This window comes from Ceratotherium simum, chromosome 6 (genome assembly GCF_057802395.1).
Source record: "Ceratotherium simum simum isolate JZ-2026a chromosome 6, ASM5780239v1, whole genome shotgun sequence".
In the NCBI taxonomy this organism is placed as follows: Eukaryota; Metazoa; Chordata; class Mammalia; order Perissodactyla; family Rhinocerotidae; genus Ceratotherium; species Ceratotherium simum.
The window spans coordinates 68757588-68781810 of NC_141905.1; the positions used below are offsets into that span (position 1 = coordinate 68757588).

The following is a 24223-nucleotide window of genomic DNA, read 5'->3' on the forward strand; positions in this document are numbered from 1 at the left end:
GAGCAACATACATGAAAGAGAGTTCAAAGAAAGTGTGTTAAGGATGCTCACTGATCTTGGGAAAAGAATGGATGAACTCAGTGAGAACATCAACAAAGAAATGGAAGATATTAAAAAGAACCAATCAGTAATGAAGAATACAGTACTGGAAATGAAAAATTCACTAGAGGGACTCAAAAGCAGAGTAGAGGATACAGAAGAATGGATCTACGAGCTGGACGAAAGACTGGAAGAAATCATCCAAGCTGAACAGATAAAAAAAAAAAAGAATTAAAAAGAGTGAGGACAGTCTAAGAGACCTCTGGGACAACATCAAGTGCACTAACATCCGTGTTATAGGCATCCCAGAAGGAGAAGAGTGAGACAAAGGGGCAGAGAATCTATTTCAAGAAATAATAGATGAAAACTTCCCTAACCTAAGGAAGGAAACAGACATCAGGTACAGGAATCACAGAGAGCACCAAACAAGATAAACCCAAAGAAGCCCACACCAAGACACATCATAATTAAAATGTCCAGAATTAAAGATAAAGAGAGAATCCTAAAAGCTGCAAGAGAAAGACAAGTTACATACAAAGGAAACCCCATCAGGCTATCAGCTGACTTCTCAGCAGAAACCTTACAGGCTAGAAGAGAGTGGCACAATGTATTTAAAGTGCTAAAAAGAAAAAACTTGCAGCCAAGAATACTCTACCCAGCAAGGTTATCATTCAAAATGGAAGGAGAGATAAAAACTTTCCCAGACAAGCAAAAATTAAAGGAGTTTGTCACCAAGAAACCAGTACTACAAGAAATGATAAAGGGACTTATTTAAGGGGAAAAGAGAAGACCACAAATAGGAAAAATTATCTATTTCCATGATAAGAGGGTAATGGATACAAATGCACAAAAAAGAGGTTAGATATGATATCAAAAACATAAAATGTGGGAGGAGGAGAGTTAAAGAGTAGAGCTTTCAGACAGAGGTCAAACTAAAGAGAATGTCAACTTAATATAGACTGCTATATACGTAGGTTACTATATATGAACCCCACAGTAATCACAAACCTGAAACCTATAATAAATACACAAAAAACTAAGAGAGAGGAACCCAAACATAATACTAAAGAAAGCCATCAAACCACAAGAGAAGAGAGCAAGAGAAGAAGACAAGAACAGAGAAGAACCACTAAAACATTGAGAAAAAAAAGTTAAAAAATGGCAGTAAGTGCATACTTATCAATAGCTACTTTAAACGTCAATGGACTAAATGCTCCAATTAAAAGGCATATGGTGGCTGACTGGATGAAAAAACAAGACCCATATATATGCTGCATACAAGAGACACACTTCAGACCTAAAGACACTCACAAACTGAAAGTAAAGGGATAGAAAAAGATACTCCATGCTAATAGCGATGAAAAGAAAGCTGGGGTAGCAGTATTCATATCAGACAAAATAGATTTTAAAACAAAAACTGTAAAAAGAGACAAAGAAGGGCACTACATAATGATCAAGGGAACAATCCAACAAGAGGGCATAACACTTGTAAATATCTGTGCACCCAACGCAGGAGCACCTAAATATATAAAGCAATTATTAACACACATAAGAAGAGAAATAGACAGTAACACAATAATAGTAGGGGACTTTAACACTCCACTTACACCAATGGATAGATCATCCAAACAGAAGATCAATAAGGAAACATTGGCCTTAAATGACACACTAGAACCAATGGACCTAGTAGATATATACAGAGCATTCCATCCAAAAACCAAAGAATGCACATTCTTTTCAAATTCACATGGAATATTCTCCAGGATTGATCACATATTAGGCCACAAAAGAAGTCTACATAAATTTAAGAAGATTGACATAATACCAAGAAACTTTTCTGACCAAATGGTATGAAACTAGAAATAAACGATAGGAAGAAAATCAGAAAAGCCACAAATATGTGGAGATTAAACAAAACGCTACTGAACAATGATTAGGTCAATGAAAAACTCAAAGGACAAATCAAAAAATACTTGGAGACAAATGAAAATGAAAATACAACATGCCAGAATTCATGGGATACAGCAAAAGCAGTTCTAAGAGGGAAATTTATAGCAATACAGCCCTATTTCAATAAACAAGAAAAATCTCAAATAAACAATCTAACAATGCACCTAAAGAAGAACAAACAAAGCCCCAAATCAGTAGAAGAAAGGAAATAATAAAAATCAGAGCAGAAATAAATGAAATAGAGACTAAAAAAACAATAGAAAAAATTAATAAAACCAAGAGCTGGTTCTTTGAAAAGATAAACAAAATTGACAAACCTTTAGCTAGACTCACCAAGAAAAAAAGACAGAAGGCTCAAATAAGTAAAATCAGAAATGAAAGAGGAAAAATTACAACAGACATCTCAGAAATACAAAAGATTGTAAGAGAACACTATCAAAAGCTATGTGCCAACCAAATGACAATCTGGAAGAAATGGATAAATTCTTAGACTCATACAACCTTCCAAAACTGGACCAAGAAGAAATAGAGAATTTGAATAGACCAATCACCAGTAAGGAGATCAAAACAGTAATCAAATACCTCCCCAAAAATAAAAGTCCCTGACCAGATGGCTTCCTTGGTGAATTCCACCAAACATTCAAAGAAGACTTAATACCTATCCTTCTCAAACTCTTCCAAAAATTTGAGGAATTAACTCTTTCTACGAAGCCAACATTACCCTGATACCAAAACCAGACAAGGACAACACAAAAAAAGAAAATTACAGGCCAATATCACCGATGCACATAGATGTAAAAATCCTCTACAAAATACTAGCAAATTGCATACAATAATATATTAAAAAGATTATACATCATGATCAGGTGGGATTTATTCCAAGGATGCAGGAATGGTTCAATATTCACAAATAAATCAACATGATACACCACATTAATAAAATGAAGAAGAAAAATCACTTGATCATCTCAACAGATGCAGAGAAAGCATTTGACAAGATACAGCATCCATTTATGATAAAAACTCTGAATAAAATGGGTATAGAAGGAAAGTACCTCAACATAATAAAGGCCATATATGACAAACCCACAGCTAATATCATCCTCAATGGTGAAAAACTGAAAGCTATCCCTCTAAGAACAGGAACCAGACAAGGATAACCACTTTCACCGCTTCTATTTAACATAGTATTGGAAGTCCTAGCCAGAGCAATCAGGCAAGAAAAAGAAACAAAAGGGATCCAAATTGGAAAGGAACAAATAAAACTGTCACTATTTGTAGATAACATGATTTTATATACAGAAAACCCTAAAGAATCCACCAGAAAACTTTTAGAAGTAATAAACGAATATGGTAAAGTTACAGGATACAAAATCAACATACAAAAATCAGTTGCATTTCTATACTCTAACAATGAGTTATCAGAAAGAGAAATTAAGAATACAATCCCATTTACAATTGCAACAAAAAGAATAAAATACCTAGGAATAAACTTAACCAAAGAGGTGAAAGATCTGTACACTGAAAACTATAAAACATTGCTGAAAGAAATTGAAGAAGACACAAAGAAATGGAAAGATATTCCATGCTCTTGGATTGGAAGAATTAACATCGTTAAGATGTCCATACTTCCTAAAGCAATCTATAGATTCAATGCAATCCCAATCAAAGTTCCAACAACACTTTTCACAGAAAGAGAACAAAGAATCCTAAAATTTATATGGAACAACAAAAGACTCCGAATTGCTAAAGGAATCCTGAGAAAAAAGAACGAAGCTGGAGATATCACACTCCCTGATTTCAAAATATACTACAAAGCTATAGTAACCAAAACAGCATGGTACTGGCACAAAAACAGACACACAGATCAACGGAATAGAATCGAAAGCCCAGAAATAAACCCACACATCTATGGACAGCTAATCTTTGACAAGGAGCCACGAACATACAATGGAGCGAGGAAAGTCTCTTCAACAAATGGTGTTGGGAAAACTAGACAGCCACATGCAAAAAAATGAAAGTAGACCATTACCTTACACCATACACAAAAATTAACTCAAAATGGATTAAAGACTTGAATATAAGACCTGAAACCATGAAACTTCTAGAAGAAAACATAGGCAGTATGCTCTTCTTCATCGGTCTTAGCAACATATTTTCAAGCACCATGTCTGACTGGGCAAGAGAAACAATAGAGAAAATAAACAAATGGGACTACATCAAATTAAAAAGCTTCTGCACAACAAAGGAAACCATCAACAAAATGAAAAGACAACCTAACAAATGAGAGAAGATATTTGCTAACCGTACATCTGATAAGGATGTATCAGATGCAAACCATACATCTGATAAGGATATATCCAAAATATATAAAGAACTCATGCATCTCAACAACAAAAAAACTGTCAATTAAAAAACGGGCAAACAACCTGAACAGATATTTTTCCAAAGAAGATATACAGATGGCCAAGAGACACATGAAAAGATGTTCAACATCATTAATTATCAGGGAAATGCAAATCAAAACTACAATGAGATATCACCTCATGCCTGTCAGAATGGCTATAATTAACAAGACAGGAAACAACAAGTGTTGGAGAGGACGTGGAGAGAAGGGAAATCTCATACACTGCTGGTGGGAGTGCAAACTGGTGCAGCCACTATGGAAAACAGTATGGAGATTCCTCAAAAAATTAAGGATAGAACTACCCTACGATCCAGCTATTCCACTGCTGGGTATTTATCCAAAGAATGTGAAAACACCAATGCATAAACATACCTGCACCCCTGGGTTCATTGCAGCGTTATTCACAATAGCCAAGACTTGGAAGCAACATAAGTGCCCATCAAGGGACTAATGGATAAAGAAGATGCGGTATATATATGCAATGGAATACTACTCAGCCATAAGAAACGATGAAATCCAGCCATTTGTAACAACATGGACGGACATTGAGGGTATTATGCAAAGTGAAATAAGTCAGAGGGAAAAGGTCAAATATCGTATGATCTCACTCATTAAGTAGTAGATGATAACAACAAACAAACACATAGAGACAGAGATTGGATTGGTGGTTACCAGAGGGGGAAGGGGGAGGGAGGAGGGCGAAAGGGATAATTAGGGACATATGTGTGCTGATGGATTGTAATTAGTATTTGGGTGGTGAATATGAGAACATGATGTAATCCATACAGAAACAGAAGTACAATGATGTACACCTGAAATTTATACAATGATGTAAACCAATGTTACCATAAACAAAAAATTAATTAATTAATAAAAATAAAAAAGTAAATAAATAAATAAATATTGCCAACTGATTTAAAGATATTTTTAAAGCATTATGGGTCTGTTTGGGGAAGGGGGAGTTATCTCCTGGTCAGATTCAGTCATCCCACTTCCAATCTCTAACCTCTGGTTTAATTGTTTCTAATCAGTTGATCAGTTTAATTGTCTCTTCAATTAAATCATAAACCCCTTGAGAACAGGAACACCCACTTTGCAACCAGCACAGAAGCTGTCACAGGGAGAAGCCTATGATATATGTTCCATAAACCCTTGACTGACTGTTGATTGACAGGAGACATCACGTGCATACCCTGGGCCATAGCCCTCTCCACAGTCAAGTGCTGGGGAAAGGACTGGAGCGGATCCCACAGTGAGGCACTATGACCCAGATGGCTGCCATCCAGTGAGGATTTGTCATTCCTTGAGACACACATGCACGGAAAATAGATTCTCCCAAAATCGAGGTCATCTCTCCCCAGGGACGAGATGCCAGGACACATATTCTGGACACTCTGCCAGGACACACTAAAATTCAAGAGTTTTTAAGTACTAGTGGTCTGTGTATTACAAAGGGCAGATGCCCAGTTCTCAGAGAGGCAAACAGAGGAGTGGAGAGAAGTAGAAAAGGCCTCCAACCTCTTTGTCTTTTAGGAAAATAAAATCCTGACTCTGAAGAAAGTCGTAGCATGACCACTGTTGTTTATTCATAGCATTGTGTCCTTACACTCAGAATCACCACCCCACACTATCAAGTTCACACACAGCCAAAGGAATGAACCAAAGGTCCATCTCTGTAGTGAAGACAGGCTTGGACCAAGAACCAGACACTCAGATTCAAAGTTTGAGTTTACCCCTGAGGATCTCTGGCTGAGGTGCTTAGCCTCTCTGACCCTCTGTCTTCTCATCTGTAAAGAATAGCCGGATTGCAACTCCCTCTCAGCAGGAGAAGAAGCAGTTTTGGGGGTAGTGAAGAGCACAGACTCAAATCAGACATGAATCTGAATCTACTGCTGGGTGACCCAGAGAAGGTTCCTTCCCTAACCTCTCTGTGCCTGAGTTTCCACACCTACAAAATGAGGATAAATAATAGAACTTAGCTCACTAAGTTGTTCTGAGGATAAAATGACATTTTACCTATAAAGCCCACTACAACTGGTAGGCTTGAGTTCAGGTGTGAGAGAAATCAGTAGACTGTAAAGCTCTTTTGTTCTATTTTCCAGGGCTGTCAGCACCCCAACCAAAGTGACAGTTTCATTGTTATGTTGCTGTTATTGTTGCTGTTCCTTTCCCAAGATTGCAGGGTCATGTGAAGGAAAAGTTCTCAATAGGATCTATTTCTCTTGAAAGCTAGTACGTTCCCTCCTCTGAAGCTACACAACTTTTATCTCCATTCCCCACATCCACCTGGAAATAGACAGGCAAGACCTCTACTATGGAAAGGAAGCCAATGATTCCTCACTGTGCTTCAAGATCTTGCACACAAAGTCCTAAAAGTTACCAAGTGCATTTCTGAGCATGTGTCTCTTCACTGCACAGTGTCTGAATGTGCCTCTATGTGCCCCTCCATATCTCTGAATATAGGTCTCTGTGTGTCAACTTCTGTGCATCTCTGTGTGTATCTGGGTCTACTTCTATACATGTGAGCTCTTGTGTGTGTGTCTCTTTCTCTGTATAACTATGTGTTCTCCATGGAACTATATGTCTGGCTGTGCCTGTGCACATGTGTCTCCATGTCTGTGTTGTGAAATGTGTGTGTTTGTCTGAGTCTATGCACTTTTTACGATGAAGTCCTAGGACTGTGCCTCTGTACTGAGATATATGTCTATATGTGTATCAGGAACCATAGTCTCTTAACCACGGGTGTATGTGTGTGTGTGTGTGTACACACGCCTCTGAGTCTTTCATCAGGATTGTGTGCGTATCTGTGTTCTCTCTGTGTTGTGTCTGTCAGTGAAACTCCTCTTTTGTATCCCATATCAAATGAGCCATACGCATGTGTGTTCGTGTGACAAAGGACAGAACAGAGCGACTTCAATTTGGCCCATCAATGCTCTTAAGTTACTCTGTGTTGTTGTCAAACCAACTCTTGGAAAACACAAGCCATTGAGCCTCAATCTCCCTGCACAGATTCTGGGAGGCTTTTAAAGAAATACTGATGCCCAAACCCCATTTGCAGAGATTTTAATTGTCATGCATTACTCTGCGGTGGTGACCAGATATAAGAGCTTTGGAAAGCCCCTAGACAGTTCTAATGTGCAGCCATGGTTGAGAACGACTGTATCAGGCAAATGGTGAGCCTTTGTCACTCTCCATAGAAAGCTGCAAACTGCTTTCCTTGCCTGTGACATCAATAATATCAGTGAGAGAGGGAGGGAATTTTGAATAAATTCCCCAGTGCAGAAAAGGACAGACCCCTACTCTTTCTTTCTGTGGAGGGAGGTACTCCATCACAATGGACTCTGTGAACAAACAATCTCCAAAGTAACCTATGAAAACAATGGAGGAGAAACTCTCCTCCACCCCAATCCTTCCTCCATCCAGTAGACATGTTTCCTTTTACATATATCTCTGTCTAATTAAAAAGATGTGGTGCTACCTTAATTTCCATATAAACTCATCATATTTACTGCAAATGTTTCACAAACCAAAAGAGGATTTATTAGTATAACAAACCAAGTGCTTCATAAAAGTTTAAATGCATTTTTGAGCATTCTTTACAAAGGAAAAAAGTTAAAAGTGGAGGGGTCCAGAATGGGAAAAATCTCTCATCTGTGGGAGTGGAGCTCTAAAGATGAAAATGAGAAAGAATCTAAGAAGAGGGAGGGAAGGAAATAAAATCTCAGTTGCTTAGACCCTGGGAAGCAGAGCTACCACATCCCATATGATGCTTCTGTGCAAATTAGAAAAGGCTCCCCTTGCTCAGGATTTATCCCACTCACCTTCAGAGCATGGTGCCTTCTGATGTTACATCTTGCTTAACTAAGGTGCAAGCCCTGTGGGGAAGGTTCTATGGGGAGACAGGCTATCCTCCCACTTGCAACTCTTGCTTCTAGAGAAGTTCTGAGAATCTGAGGATCTTCCACCTGTGGAGATCATTGAGGTGAGCAGAGAGACTTGTATTTAGGCAAGAGAAAGGTAGATTCTCAAATAGCCCTTGGGAAGCATGACTGCACCTGGCAGAGTACCTGGAACTCAGTAGACGCTCAATGCATATTTGTTGAATGAATGATTGAATGAATGAATTGCTGTTTAGCAATCTACTGGACCTAAGCAGGAAATTCAGAGGACTCTCTCAGCCCATTAAAGGAAGCACACAAAGTCAATGAGAACACATTCTGAGGTCACCGACTTTCTCACCAGAGGAACCTGCCTGTGTAGCAAAATACTCATGGAAAAGGATGGCAGTAAGGGATATGCTGAAGTTCTCAGTGAGGGAAACGTGAAGAAAATATACAACACATTATATGTCCTGAGCCCATTTTAAGGAAAGATTAATTTTAAAAGATATGAGATTGGATTGCCTAGAGAAGTTTAAGATGGGAAAGATGGAAGCCTTACAGAATTTTAGAGCTAGGATTGGCCCTGGAGACTGTCTGGTCCAGCTCTCTCATTTTGCAGTTGAAAAATTCCTGCCCAGAGACATGAAGGAATGCATCCAGTCCCTCAGCTAACTGATGATACTAGGATCCAGAACCCCGGCTTATTTACTCATCATCTGCTGCTCTTTCCATGCTCTCAAGCTCCTTACCTCCCTCTAGAATGGCTTGAGCAAAGCTGTTTGGAGATGCAAAGACAAACTTGTTGACCTCACTAGCCAGTGTACAGACAATCATAGCCCTGGGGTTTCTGCTTCCCAATTCACCTAAACTTTTTAATAGAATGATCAAAATTTCTTTTCCTTTGGAAATTAAGAAAAACTCCTCCCTTTTCTCCCAGCCCCACAATTTAGAACATGGGCGAAATGATCACAAGCACTATGCAAACCTTATCCTTTGCAAGAGGAGTTTGTGATTACCCGGTTATTACTTACCCTCTGACTCTGGGTGATGGACTCCTGGGGGTGGGGGGCAGTGCCAGGTGCCGTATTCTCTGATGAAATCAAATCTCTTTGTGAGTTTGGAAACATAAAAAATATATATATCAAACACACATTTTTTCTCTGTAGGGTGCCTCCCAGAACTTCCCAGAAATGATCCTAAAGCTTATAAAGCATGTGTTTTTTTAAATTGTTCTTTATTCGAAGTCGGTCAAGCAAACTGCCAAATTGAACCTGCTGTCAAGCAGATTCAACAGCCATTTCTCTGCCCCAGAATTCCAGTTATCTCTTACACACCATCCTTCCCACTCCCCGTCCTCTACACACAAACACTTGTAGCTGCCTCTCTTGAAAGCAACAGGCTGCCACCCACTGGTGAGCAATCGTCAAGAAACCACAAGATTACAAGGCTGTATCTTAAGACCCTTGAGATGAAGGAAAGAAAATGTCAGGTTAAAACTTGGCAGTTCTTAAAAGGCGCTGATCAGAAAGTGGCCATTAGAGAAATGTTACCAACATTTAGTTTCCTATGATGGGAAAAAGAAAATTTTTAAGAAAAGAAGTGAGAACAAAACTAGAAAGAGACAGAATTTTTCCTTGGTGATTCTGCCACTCTGAACTTAGCATCTGCAAGCACAGCATGCTTCTGTGTTTCTTTTTTCCCAAGAAGAATAAAAAAATCTCAGGACTGAAAGACTTTATTGCATCCATACCTGTCGAATCCCCCATCCCCTATCACAACCTCATCTAGTTGACCACTCTGCTCAAATAGGTGTAGTAATTTTGGACTTGACCCTTGAAAACATGCTCATTCCACTCATCCCATGCTTCTGTGTGTTTATCTTAAGTTCCTGCCTGCTGAACAGAAAAATCAGTTTACCCAACTGGGAAACAAAATAACAGAACAATGTTATTCTCACTAGTAATCAGAGAAGTGAAAATTAAAACATCACGGTACTGTTCTTCACCCAGGAAGACAGTAGAAATATTTGTCATTGATAATAGCCCCCCATGTAAATAAAAATGCAATAAAAGTAGCACTTTCATACACTGCTGGCAGCAATATAAATCATGACTACTTTTCAGGAAAGCACAATGATATACAGAGTTCACACTCTGTGACCCAGTGGGCATATTTCTCGTAATTTTCATCAAAAAATAGTACAAAGGAAAAACAAATTATACACACAAATATATCCATTGCAGGTTTCTTTTGAAATGACCTACTTTTCTAACAGGAGAATTACTACATTTATCATTATACACTGACACAGTCGAATATTATCCAGCAATTCTAAAGGAAGGTCAGAGATATGTAACATTACAGAGTTTGCTTACAATGTAATGTTAAATTAAAAGAGCAGGATGCTGTATCAGCCAGAATTTTCCTTATAAGCACTAGGAATCCACTCTGGTTAGTTTCACCCCCCAAATTATATTAAACAACATTAGGTAATTCATGGCACCCACAAAACCAGGCTCTGGCACTGAGGCTGCCAGCCTGGCAGGCTGAGGTATTTGGGCCTGGAGTCACCAGCACTGCTGCCTCCAGAATCTGGGTGTAGCTGTCCGCAAACAGCACATCGCGATCACCCATGCAGTCCCCGCATCTCCCCATCAGCAGCCTTTAGTTCAGATCTGAGGAGGGTGTGTCTGTCTATTCATGAGCTTTAGGAGATGTCAGGAAGTGAGGCCCTAGCATTTGCAGATGTGGTAGGAGGATCAAGATTTAAATGCTAAATGGTCAAAAAATTAATGATAAATGTCCAACAGAAACAAACAAAAAATATTATACTATGACTACAACCAACAAAAATTTACATTAAAGAAGGACTGAAAGAGATTGGATTCACACACAGAAGCTTGGGTGATTTTTCCTTTTTTCCTAATGTTCTATATTCCTGAATTAAACATCTTATTAAAACACAAAATATTTGCATTAGTTTCCTAGGGCTGCTATAACTACCACAAACTATGTGACTTAAAACAACAGAAATTTGTTCTTTCACAGTCTGGAGTCCAGAAGTTCTAGATTAAGCTTCTGGCAGGGCTGTGCTCCCCCTGAAGGTTCTAGGGAAGAGTCCTCCCTTGCCTCTTCTAGCTTATAGTGGTTGCCGGCAATCATTGACATTCCTCGGCTTACAGCTGGACCGTTCCAACCTCTGCCTCTGTTGTCACATAGCCTTCTTCCCTCTGTGTCTGTGTCCAGATTACCCTCTAATTTATATGACTTCCATCTTAACTTGATTACATCTGCAAAGACTCTATTTCCAAATAAGGTCACATTCATAGATTCCAAGTAGACATGAATTTGTGGGCACGCTATTCAACCTGGTACAATATTTTAGCAGTTTCTTCCTTTCATTGAGGCAAATATCAAGTTTCTGTCATCAGGGACTGTAACTTTATTTCTTTGGAATCCAAATGCTTTTTATTATATCACCTAGCATAAGCTTCTGTACATATGGGCATTTAACAAACGATGAGAAAAAGAAGGAAAACATCAGAGATGGGGGAAAGTGTGTAAATTAAAAAGAAACAAATAAATGAATCATTCTATATGGAGCTAACTTAAAAATCTCCCACAACCTCAGAGACAAATTCTTCAACTTCATAATCACTTCCAATATCATCATTTATTAAAGACTCTAACAAAATCACATCTACCTATCCTCCTCGTTAGTATCACAGTAAAGACCGCCTCCTGAATAGAACGATAACAACAACAAAAAATAGTCCATGAATGTGAGCTAAAGCCCCTCAATTCAAGTTCAAAGTAACATTAAGCAAAACCATAAAACACGGAAAGAATTTCATTGATAGGTGCTCTTTATGTTTTGAAAAGTTAGGTAGATGAGTAAGTGGGTAGGTATAGTAAGAAAGCAGGTTAGGCAAGATAAGTAGTTTAGGAGTGTTGAGCAGTGTTGGGAAAATATGTAAGTATGTATGTAGGTGAATAGATAGCCAGCCCATGTGGTCTAGTGGTTAAGATTCGGCGCTCTCACCGCCGCGGCCCAGGTCCATTTCCCGGTCAAGGAACCATACCACTCATTTATTGGTTGTCATACTGTGCCTGCTGTGATGCTTAAAGCTATGCCACTGGTATTTCAAATACCAGCAGGGTCACCCACGGTAGACAGGTTTCCCAGAGGTTCCAGACTAAGACAGACTAGGAATAAGGACCTGGCAACTCACTTCTGAAAAATTGCCCATGAAAACCCTATGAACTATTGTCTGATACAGCTCTGGAAGGTGAGAGGATAGTGCAAAAAGACCAGGCAGGATTCAGCTCTGCTGTACACAGGTTCACTAGGAGTCGACTGGATGGCACTAACAAAAACAAAGGTGTATAGGATAAATAAGTAGAATAGTTAAGTAGGTAGATAAAATTTATCTGTGACCTGTCTGCATTTACCATTTTCCAAGTTCCTTAAATTCCCAGATGACAATACTCTGAGAAAAATAAAAATCAGAAAATGCTACACTGTGGCAGGTTGAGGTCTGGGAATCTGAGCAGAGTTCAAATTTATTAGAAGACAGGACAGTCCATAAATTGAAAGCATTTAAAATATCATGCTCTTACCACACAGTACATTTCAGTGCTTCATTCTCAGAATCCTAATTGCCATCACCGGGTGGGTCCTTTGATTCCTCGTAGTCATTCCCTCACTCCCCACCCCAGGGAGCCCGGAATCCGGCTCCTGGGAGCCCTCTTGCCTGTTGAGCTGCCCAGCTGTTTGGGAACAGAGATCAGCAGCAAAGAGACAAAAGGACAGACTTCTATCAATTCAAGTGACGAGTTCCTCAAAGGCTCTGAGTAAGATTTTTGCCACTAAAATCCTATTTCAAATGCTTCCAGGAAGCTCGCAGTTTAACCCAACAGTAATTACTTTTGTACAGTGGATAATGTCCTAACTTATTAACTATATGTAGAGTATATGCCTTTTTTTAATAAACATCAGCCCACTCCAGATGCCACTGAGGAATATGGGTATATTTCCATAGACGCCCCCATCCTGCTTGACAAAATCAGGAGAAGAAAAAAGTCATTTAAAACAGGCCAAAATATTAGTTTTGCAACCAGTAAAAGGTTATCGGCATGCTCAGATGCTGTTCAAAACACTGAAAGATAGATCTCTGCTTCCCTTGAGCTACCCATATTCTCAAGAGGAGACACTGGAGAACGAAAATAAGATGAAGGCACATACCAGGAACAAAATATGTATCAATTAAGATGTGCTCCACAGCAAGTTAATAAAAATAAAAGTTTGTTAGCAGGGGTTAAATAATAAAGACAGTCAGTGTTTACTTAACAAGGAGTTTGAAGACAGGCAATTCAGTGCAGCAGCTCAGTAACAGCTTCAAAAATCTAAGTTCTTTGTGTCCTTCTGTCATCCTCAGAGTACTGACTTTTCATTCTTAGGTTTGTGCCTTCACCATCAGAAAATGGTGGCCAAAGCTCCAAACTCATTCAAGGAAAACAGACAATTATAACCACCTGTGGACCTAAGCAAATGTCTCTAGTCCTAAGGTCAAGTAAGGGATGGTTCCCTTATATCTGTAAACTATTAGGGAGCTTTTCCAAATATTTCCCAGAAAATTCCTGTCCCCTCTCCACTCACTCCTGCTCCTAGTAGTTCTCTTCTTTTGTCTCATTAGCCACTAGGTCACTAGGCCTCCCTTAGCTACAAGAGAAGCTGGGAAAGTAAATACAGTCACGCGTTGCTTAATAATGTAAATATGTTCTGAGAAACACGTCTTTAGGCGATTTTGTCATTGTGTGAACATCATAGAGTGTACTTACACAAACCTAGATCGCATGGCCTACTACTCGTCCAGGCTATATGGTATAGCCTATTTCTCCTAGGCTATAAACCTGTACAGCATGTTACTGCACTGAATATAGCAGGCAATTGTAACACAATGGTAAGTATTTGTGTAAATTACCTTATACAGTATAAATACAGTCTAAAAGATTAAAAAACTGGTACACCTATATTGGGCACTTACTATGAATGAAGCTTGTAGGTCTGGAAGCTTCTCTGCGTGAGTCAGTGAGTGAGTGGTGAGTGAATGTGAAGGCCTAGGACATCACTGTACACTACTGTAGACTTTATAAACACTGTACACTTGGACTACACTAAATTTATAAAAAAATATTTTTCTTTCTTCAATAATAAATTAACCTGAGCTTACTATAACTTTTTTACTCTGAAATAATGATAAAAAGTATAGTATAATACCTAAACCAGTAACATAGTCATTTATTATCATTATCACATACTATGTACGGTATATAATTATATCTTCTACACTTTTACACAACTGGCAGTGCAGTAGGTTTGTTTACACCAGCATCACCACAAACATATGAGTAACGCATTGTACTATGATATTACAGTGGCTTTGATGTCACTAGATGATAGGAATTTTCAGCTCCATTATGATCTTTTGGGACCACTGTCGTATATGCGGTCCATCATTGATCAAAACATCATCATGCAGCGCATGACTGTATCTGGCAAAGAACAACAAAGTTGTTACCATCACTCCATTCCTCACTGCACGCTCTCCCCTCAGGAAAAAACAAAACACAGCATCAGCAAGGAAAAGGGGAGCAGAGACAAAGATTCCCTGCCAGGGCAGCAACTGAGAATGTCTCAACAGGACATTCACCCTTTCGCCTGTCCCATAACCCAGACATACAAAAAACATCCCTGACAGAGACACAAAAGTAAAATTTTTAAGACTGAGTGATGGCCCTCCATGGTGTCTTCCTCAAAAAAGTAAGAACTGTTTCCCATATCACTCATTAATTTAAAATCCTCAACATGACAATAGGCCACTAATCTAGCCCTTCCCAAATGGGTTCCACAGAAGACTGGTCTGGCAAGATGTTCCAGGGGGAAAAATGTTCTTGATTTCATACAAATTTGAGAACTCTCAATGAGCATTAGAATATTAAGGGCCATGATAAGTAATGCAGTAAATAAGCAGTTTAACCCAATGTTGTCCAAACCACCACCACCACAAAAAAAATATTGTTTTACGTAACACCTACTAATATCCCACGGAATACACTTTGTTAATGGTTGTCAAATCATTTTTCTTATCTCAGTTACCCTGAACAATATTCTAGCTATTTACTTATTACTTATTTTCTAAGAAGAGATACTCTGATCATACTACTTACGGTTCAGCTCACTGGTAACAGTATTGATTATCAAAGTACTTCTTTTTATCCTCTTCTCTTTCCGTAAGACCAACAAAGGTCGGAATCAGGATGGAGAGAGTACGCAATCTTAAGCCTATCCAATTAACGAGAATGAAGAATTTAACCATGCAGAAGCAAAACTGAAAATAAAGCCATGGATGTCTTGAATCATAATGCAGCGACAATGTTATTTGGCGAGATTCAGAGAGATTATGAAAAGTAGAGTCAGCCAATTCAAGTTTGAATATTTCAATGAAAGCTTTCACTGAAGTGATTTTAAACAGCATCCTTGTTCAAATGCTGGTTATGAAAATGGTTTTCAAGGAGAGAAAGATCACGGAGTTAGAGGAGTTGGGAAGTTGTCTTTGTCAGTCTTCCAGCCTCTTCTCCTCTCTCTCTCCTTGATCCCATCATCCAGTGTCCTAGCAAAGTTGGGGTATGAAACTACAATTCGGTAGACACAATGTCAGAAGGCTCAGTAATATTGACCCCCACCTGGGTGGCCTGGCACGCTAATAGACACAAACTCTGCTCTTTTCTGAATACACTATCTCCACTTTTCAAAACACCACTGCTATCATTTGCTGACATAAGGAGAGAGACCAAAATCATGGTAGATCCGTGGGTAGAAGTTGAGCTCAGAAGTGATTATTACAGAACTTCCAAGTCCCTAAGGGTTTTCTCAACACAAGCCCCACAGAAATCTCCTCACATTGTAATGATTCTATAGGAGGCAAACTTTGATGTTCTTTGAACAGAAACAACTTTATGCACACTGAGGTACCAGATGCTTCACCAAGGCTGGTAAGTTTTTCCACCAAATAACAAACTCTGGTCCATGGCAGTCAAAAGACCTCCATCTTGGGGTCTAGCCACATTTTTCTGTAGATCTTAACAGCTAAAGAGACGAGTGGGTCTGAGTTTTAGTGCTCAAACTCCAGCTATGGAAAATTACACAGACTTCTAATTCCAAGTGATCATTCAGAAATATTTTCTTTGTCTCTGCTCCTTTGCCTCCCTTGGGGTCATCTCCCTCAGCTTGGCATTGGGCTCTGTGGGCCAATTGGAAAGCTACACGTGAGTAAAGCCCCTGGAATCTGGAAGAAGTCCAGTGGACACACGTCAGGAAGGCAAATATGGCAAAAATGAGAATTCAGTTCTCACCACTAAAGTGACAAACCTTCCTGCCCACTTTTTTCCCTCATAGAGCATTCATGTCAACTGGATCCATCTCACTACAGCTCACCAACGTGGCATTTGAAAATCTACCTCTTCTTGGAATTTCCTCCTCTTCTCTCTCTGGTCACTCATATTCAACTTCTTCAACACGCAGCTTTTGCACAAAGCCTCCCCTGGCCCTTCTATCTCTTACTTCAAAGGGGTTAAAAAGGCTTATCCAAGGAACCCCACTTTATCTGTGAACTGGGCAGTAAACACGGGTATGACTGACTCCAGAGCCCATTAATGTTCTTCCGTGTCTTACCTGGGCCTGCCCTAGCAAGAGGCAGAGGTGTGATACAAACCCAGATGGCTGGAGCTCAGAGCCCATGCCCTCAATCCCCTCACTGCTGACACCTCCAGAGAACACACTGGGGCTCCAATCAAAGCCCACCTAGTGAAGTCCCACACTCTCACACCAGTCTCCCCATTTCGATGTGACTCACCAAAATGCTGGCGAAGGGAGGAGTCGTCGCTGACTGGAAAGGAGGGAGAGCCTGAAAATCAGCCGTCAAGAGCAGGTCAGCCAGTGGCTCTGTTGGCAGTTTCAAATTCAAATTTCTGACAAGTTTTAAGCAAGGAATCAATATAAAGTTAAATTAAAAGCATAATCAGTTCCAGTTCAAGATGGCAACATAAGAGGATCCTGAACTCACCCCCTCCCACGAACATACCAAATCTACAGTTACATATGAACAACTTCCTCTGGAAAAAAATACCTAAAAACTGGCTGAGTGACTTCTACACATCAGGCAAAGGAGAGAAGGCCCACCTGGAAGCAGGCGGAGAGGCTGGGACACAATCTCTCCATAAACCCCATCCCAAGCACAGTGACCCACAGCAGGGAGGGAACTCAAAACCCAGAGCTTCTCCCTGAGGAGCAAAGGGTGTGAACCCCACATCGGGCACCCCCAACTTTTAAGACCTGCATCTGAGAGACGAGCCCCCAAAACATCTAGTTTTGGAAACCATAACTCGCATCAGGAGACCCACAGGCTTTAGTGATCTGAGAAAGGCTCTTAAAAGGCTCAGACTCGTCTGCGCCAGGGCCCAACATGGAAGTGGCCAATGGAGGGGCGCCCAGATTTTGTGTGGGAGGTACTCGTCTGCTTGACTTGGAGTGATGGCCTGAGGGCCAGGCATCTGATATGATACGCATTTGGGGGTCTGCTGGGGTGCTCTCTGGGGACTGAGACTGGCGGGCGCCATCTTTGCGCTCTTCCTCTGCTGTGCTCCAGCCAGCGGGAGCCATTCTTTTTTTTTTGTTTTTTAAACTCTAGGCTTTTTGTTTCTTTTTTCTTTCATATGGGGCGCCATCTCTATGCTTTCCTTCAGCCTCACTCCAGCAGTCAAGCGCCATCTTTTTTCTTTGTTTCTTTTGTTTGTTCATTCTTTCTTTTCTCTCTCCTAGCCAGTGCCATCACTCCAGCCAGTGGACGCTGTCTTCAAGTTCTCCCTACGCCCCGCTCCAGAGCGCTAGTGTCTCCGAGCAGGGAGCTTCTGCAGACGTCTGGCGCCCCAGTTTTTGTGGGTGCTGCCCAGGGGATGCCCCTTGATCACCTGGCTCTGGTGGCCAGGGGAGCTTGTGTTCCTGGGTCCTGCATGACTGAAACAATTGGAGAGAGAGTTCTTCACAGTCTACCACACCAGGGCACTGCATAGACAGCTGACTGAAGCATACCCCCACGCACAAAAATTAACTCAAAATGGATTAAAGACTTAAATGTAAGACCTGAAACTATAAAATTCCTGGAAGAAAACATAGGCGGGAAGCTTCTTGACATTAATCTTGGCAATGATTTTTTTGGATTTGACACCAAAAGCAAAGGCAACAAAAGTAAAAATAAACAAGTGGGACTACATCAAACTGAAAAGCTTCTGCACAGTAAAGGAACCCATCAACAAAATGAAAAAGCAACCTACTGAATGGAAGAAAATATTTGCAAATCATGTATCTGGTAAGGGGTTAACATCCAAAATATGTAAAGAACTCATACAACTCAAAAGGAAAAAAACAACCCAGTTAAAAAATGGGCAGAGGCTGGCCCAGTGGCGCAGCAGTTAAGAGCACGTGCTCCGCTTCGGAGACCCAGAGTTCTCAGGTTCGGATCCAGGGCTTGCAATGACGCACCACTTATTAAGCCATGCTGTGGTAGCATCCCATATAAAGTAGAGGAAGATGAGCACGGACATTAGCCCAGGGCCCATCTTCCCCAGCAAAAAGAGGAGCATTGGCACCGGATGTGAGGGCTGATCTTCCGCACAAAAAAAAAAAAAAATGGGCAGAGGATCTGAATAGACATTTTTCCAAAGACAACATACAGATGGCCAACAGGTACATGAAAAGATACTCAACATCACTAACCATTAGGAAAATGCAAATCAAAACCACAATGAGATATCACCTCACACCTGTTAGAATGGCTATTATCAAAACGGCAAGAAATAACAAATGTTGGCAAGGATGTGAAGAAAAGGGAACACTTGTGCTCTGTTGGTAGGAATGTAAATTGGTACAACCATTATTGAAAACAGTATGGAGATTCCTCAGAAAATTAAGACTAGAACTACCATGTGATCCAGCAATTCCACTTCTGGGTATTTATCCAAAAATAATGAAAACACTAACTCAAGAAGATATATGCACCCCTATATTCATTGCAGCATTATTTACAATAGCCAAGACTTTTCCAAGTGTTTAAGTGTCCGCTGACGGATAAATGGATAAAGAAGTTGTGGTATATATACATATATACACATGGAATATTATTCAGCCAAAAAAACAATAAAATCTTGCCATCTGTGACAACATGGACAGAGCTTGAAGCATTATGCTAAGAGAAGTAAATCAGAGAGAGAAAAACAAATACTATATGATCTGACTTACAAGAAAAAAAAAAAAGCTCATAGATACAAAGAACATTTTGATGGTTGCCAGAAGTGGGGGTGTGGGGGTGGAGAAAATGGATGAAGGGGGTCAAAATGTACAAATTTATAGTTATAAAATAAATAAGTCACGGTAATGTAATGTACAGCATGATGACTATAGTTAATAATACTGTATTGCATATTTGAAGTTGCTAAGAGAGTAAATCTTAAAAGTTCTCATCAAAAGAAAAAAATTGCAACTATATATGATGATGGAGGTTAACTAGACTTACTGCAGTGATCATTTTGCAATACATGCAGATATCAAATCATTATGTTGTACACCTGAAACTAACATAATATGTCAATTATACCTCAATTAAAAAAAAAAGCCTAATCAAATTTATGAGACACAATTCTACCCTCAGAAAACTGATATCTTTTCTTCAGTGAGACATCTTTGTTGGACAAAGTCATCAGGGAAACAGCTCTTCTTGAATTTTTTCCTGACCCAGCACAGCTTCTTTACAAAGCCAGTTATTTTCTGGAAGGCAGATGTAGAAGATGACTTTCCATGAGATGACTCAATTACTTTCTTGATAAAAGTGCCAAAGGTAATACTCTGGTGTAAGCCAGGACAAGGCCACATTTTCAATCACAAGCTACAGAGACCATTCTCAGCTGTGTACACTTTCCAGGGCTGCTACATTCTGTATATAAGCATTAAAATAGCTAAAGCAGGAATTTAAACATCTTTCTCAAAAATGTCATCAGGGATTTGATGCCACCACTGCTGTACCATACAGCATGGATGAGCAAGAAATTCCTTTACATGTTTTTTTATTTCTCCTCATCAACCCAGCATCACTTCGTTTCATTTCTTAACATCTTTCTTTACTATTAACTCACCTACTGATTAACCTGTATAATAACTAAGGAGCCCCAAGTTCATCTTTAACTTATTTTCTGTCCCTACAAAAGATGCTCCATGAAAGCAGCCACCTGTCCTTGGTTGTCACAGCACAACAGCAGTTAGCACAAAGGATGCACTCGGTATTTATTTGTTTAATAAGCTAGTAAAAGACCGTACCAAGTGATTTTCAAAAATTGTTTAGTAATTACTAAGCTCCATTTCAAGGTGTAAATTCTGAAGCTCACAGGGATTAAATGACTTTAATAAAACTCTTCTATGTGACTGATAACCCCAGGGGAACAGCTTCCTTGACTTTGTCATCTATGTCTCCCCAGTGCCCAGCACAAAGCCTAGGTGCACAGTAGGAGTTTGATAAAATATGTTTGACATTTGTTTCTGTTATACCACATTGATAAGTTAAAACTAAACTAATATATACATAAGATTTTGTAAGCAAGTATTGGCTTGCTAGAAGGACAGCTGCAGATGAATCTCACGGACATAATGTTGAGCAAAAGAGTACATATTTACTTTAAGTTACATGTACTCAAAATAGTACATATTTACTTGAAGTTCAAAAACAGGCAAAATTAACCAATGTTGTAAGAACTGCTATTATCATGATTCGTCTTAATGCAATCTATGCCTGGACACCAATGGGATTCAGAAAAAGTAAACCGTTATTATTATTATTATTATTATTATTATTATTATTATTATTATTATTATTTTGTGTGTGTGTGTGTGTGAGGAGGATAAGCCCTGAGCCAACATCCATGCCAATCCTCCTCTTTTGCTGAGGAAGACCGGCCCTGAGCCAACATCTATTGCCAATCCTCCTCCTCTTTTTTTTTTCGCTTTTTCTCCCCAAAGCCCCAGGAGACAGCTGTATGTCATAGTTGCACATCCTTCTAGTTGCTGTATGTGGGACACCACCTCAGCATGGCCGGACATGCAGTGCGCCGGTGCGCCCCTGGGATCTGAACCCCGGGGCCCCAGTAGCAGAGCGCGTGCACCCAACCGCCAAGCCATGGGGCAGGCCCCTAAACTGTTGTTTTTAAATGCTCACAAATTCATTATCAGCTGACAATGAGCCTCAACGAAAAGTGACACCTCTCTGAGAATGTTTCTGGAAATTACAGAACAACTGAACACACTTTGAAAGGTATCTTTATTTGGTGTTAATGTTCTCATTGCCTGGAGAACATTTAAAAATGGTCTTTAGCTATTGCATCCAAGATGTTTGTTTTTCTGGAAGTTAAAATTTCCAGGATCAGCTTAAATTGTAACAGTTCTTTCAGATTTAAAATATGCAGAATTTAAAACCTACAACTTCCCCTGAAAAGGCCAAAGATCACTGGCTTGCACCTGCTCCGTGTCTAGGTGAAGCCCACTCATATCCACTCTCCCCAGGTTCAGCCTCTCGTAATCCAGCAATCCCTTTCCTCCCTCCATAGAGGGGAGAGGAGGACTCCGGCTTTATGTCTTTATTTGTGCTCTTCAGGAGGAGGTCAGACAAAGGGGACAAGAAGTGGTAGTTCTCACTGGGATATCTTCTCTTCCTAGGACTGATCATATCAAAGAACAATGGCTCATCCACAGGCCAGAAAGCTCCAAGTCTGACCACTTTCTCCAGTGCTATGAGAAGATGCTGCAGAGTTCTCTTCCTGTAAAGCCTGTGGTGAGTGCCCAGAAACAGGGAATATTCAAGGCCAGATTGTCAGTTGACTTTCTCCTCCTCTCTGGGGGAAGAAGGGATGAGGGAGAGACTCCCCATCTAAACTACCCTACAGCCACAAGCCTTTTTGGTCTAACTTGAACCCACTTCAAAATCGAGCAAGTGAAGGGCAAGTCCCTGGAAGGAATGTCGGCCTGCTGAAATTTAACTCTTTCCTCTCCGCAGTCCTGACACTTGTTGCTCCCAATTCTTTGCCTGGTCTTCAGCAACACACCCACCCCTGTGAGCTGGGAGACAGGTCACATTGTCTGCTCACTCTAAAGTTTTTATCAGGGTTGGGGTTTAGAAAAGAACATGGGGATCGGGTGGGATGGATGTAGGTCTGGCAGAAAGAAATATCACTTCCATGGAAGATGGACAAAAGCTCTAGTTCGCAGCACCTCCTGAGTCCGGAAGCTCCCTCTACCCACATTCTCTATATGATCACCCAGCCAGCTTTAACCCTTTGCACCCTTCACTCGTCTGCCTCCAACCCCATCACCTCTCCTCTCCTCACGCTGCTGCTGTGGCCAGAATCGTAGATCAAGACTTAAACGTGTACGGAGCCGTCTGTCAAGGGCAAATGCGATGCTGATTGGCCTTAGCTCCTCCAGCTCCAGGCGGGTGGCTCTGCCTGGGTTTCGCTCTTGAACTCCAGGCACTCAGGGATCCGCAGTTCGCGTCCTCGCCTGGGGACCTCACTACAGCGAGCGCCGAAGACAGGCAAAGGAGTGGCAGAAGCCCGGCCTCGCGGCCCTCGGTGAGGGAAGCCCCCTGGAGTTAGGACCCTGGGACCGCGGGACACAGCAGGAGCCGCCGCCGCAGGCGCTCGGGGCAGAGAGCCCTGCGCGGATGAAGAGCGCGCCGAGCCGGGCTGGGGAGCTGCCAGCCGCTCCATCCCATCGCGGGAGCCGAGAGGAGTTGAGAGAAGGTCCCGGACCGGAGGTGGCAGCGCTGGGCTCTCCCCTGGCCGGCTGTGGGAGACAGGCGCTCAGGACCCCAACCCCATCCAAGGTGTGCCGCGGGGGGGACCCCAACCCCATCCAAGGTGTGCCGGGCGGGAGGCGGCCGCTTCATTTGCGCGGAGCCAGGCGCCGCCACGTGGGCTGGAGCTGGAGTGTCGGGGACCCGGGTGCAGACGCCTGCGGAGCCCACGAGATGGGCCGGGAGCGGCGGGGCGCGGGTTCCCCGCCCCGCTCTTCCCGCTGCGCCCCCGCAGGCTGGGGACACATTGGATGCCCCCCCCCCACCCCGCCGCCGCCACGACGCCCACGCACTATCTAGTGCCTCCGCCCGCCGTCTCCTCTACTCCTGCAGACCGTGGAATCTCAAACTCTGGACTGCAGGGTGAGGTGGAGGCTTCCTGCTCTCTCTGCGCATGGAGACCTTGACCTGACCCAGAGCACAGATTGTGTGTCTTGGCCTGGGCAGAAAATAATGGTAATTGCTGATCGTGTGTGTGTTCCCTTTCCTGACTTCTAAAGCACTCCTCTCATATTCTGCACTTCGTCCTCCTTGAAAGAGCGCATTCCTGTTGGCCACCGTCTACATGTTTTGTGGGCGTATATTTGGCTTTCTCAAAACACTGCAAACTTCTTGAAGACCGGAAGACAAAACTGGGAGCTCCAAGAGACAAAGCACCTTGTTGGATTTTGCTCACGTTTGTAGCCATGGTTGTTAGGACGTGCCTGACAGCGAGTATGAGACATAGATATCCCTCAGAGAGGTACCCGGTACCAGGTACCCTGTCTGTCTTCACCTTCCCGCCGAGCCCAGAGCCAGTGATATGTGCCTTGTAATGTCTTGGGATGAGCCTAAATGAAGTCAGCCACTTTCAACTCCAGTACCCAATACTCTGCCACTAGTTTGTAGAGGCTCTTTGCTCAAGCCAGCTCTCAGCTAACTGCGCTTTAAAATGAAGGGGTTGGTTAGATGACCAAGTCCCCTCTGGTATCTAAAATTCTGAATGGTATGATTAT

The 24223-nt window shown here is 41.4% G+C and overlaps 1 long non-coding RNA gene across 2 annotated transcripts in view; it reads right to left on the minus strand.

The window, feature by feature from the left end:
* LOC147916893 (uncharacterized) overlaps positions 1-24223 on the minus strand; it is a 73711-nt gene that overhangs the window by 46805 nt on the left and 2683 nt on the right. The window contains exons 2-6 of one of the 2 annotated variants that reach the window (XR_015552513.1): positions 17193-17307; positions 15508-15622; positions 12898-13047; positions 9309-9384; positions 8218-8361 (exon numbers count right to left, since the gene is read on the minus strand). This is a non-coding gene — a long non-coding RNA (uncharacterized LOC147916893). Of the gene's footprint in view, positions 1-8217; positions 9385-12897; positions 13048-15507; positions 15623-17192; positions 17308-24223 lie in introns of both variants that reach the window. The other variant, XR_015552512.1, reaches the window with a different exon arrangement.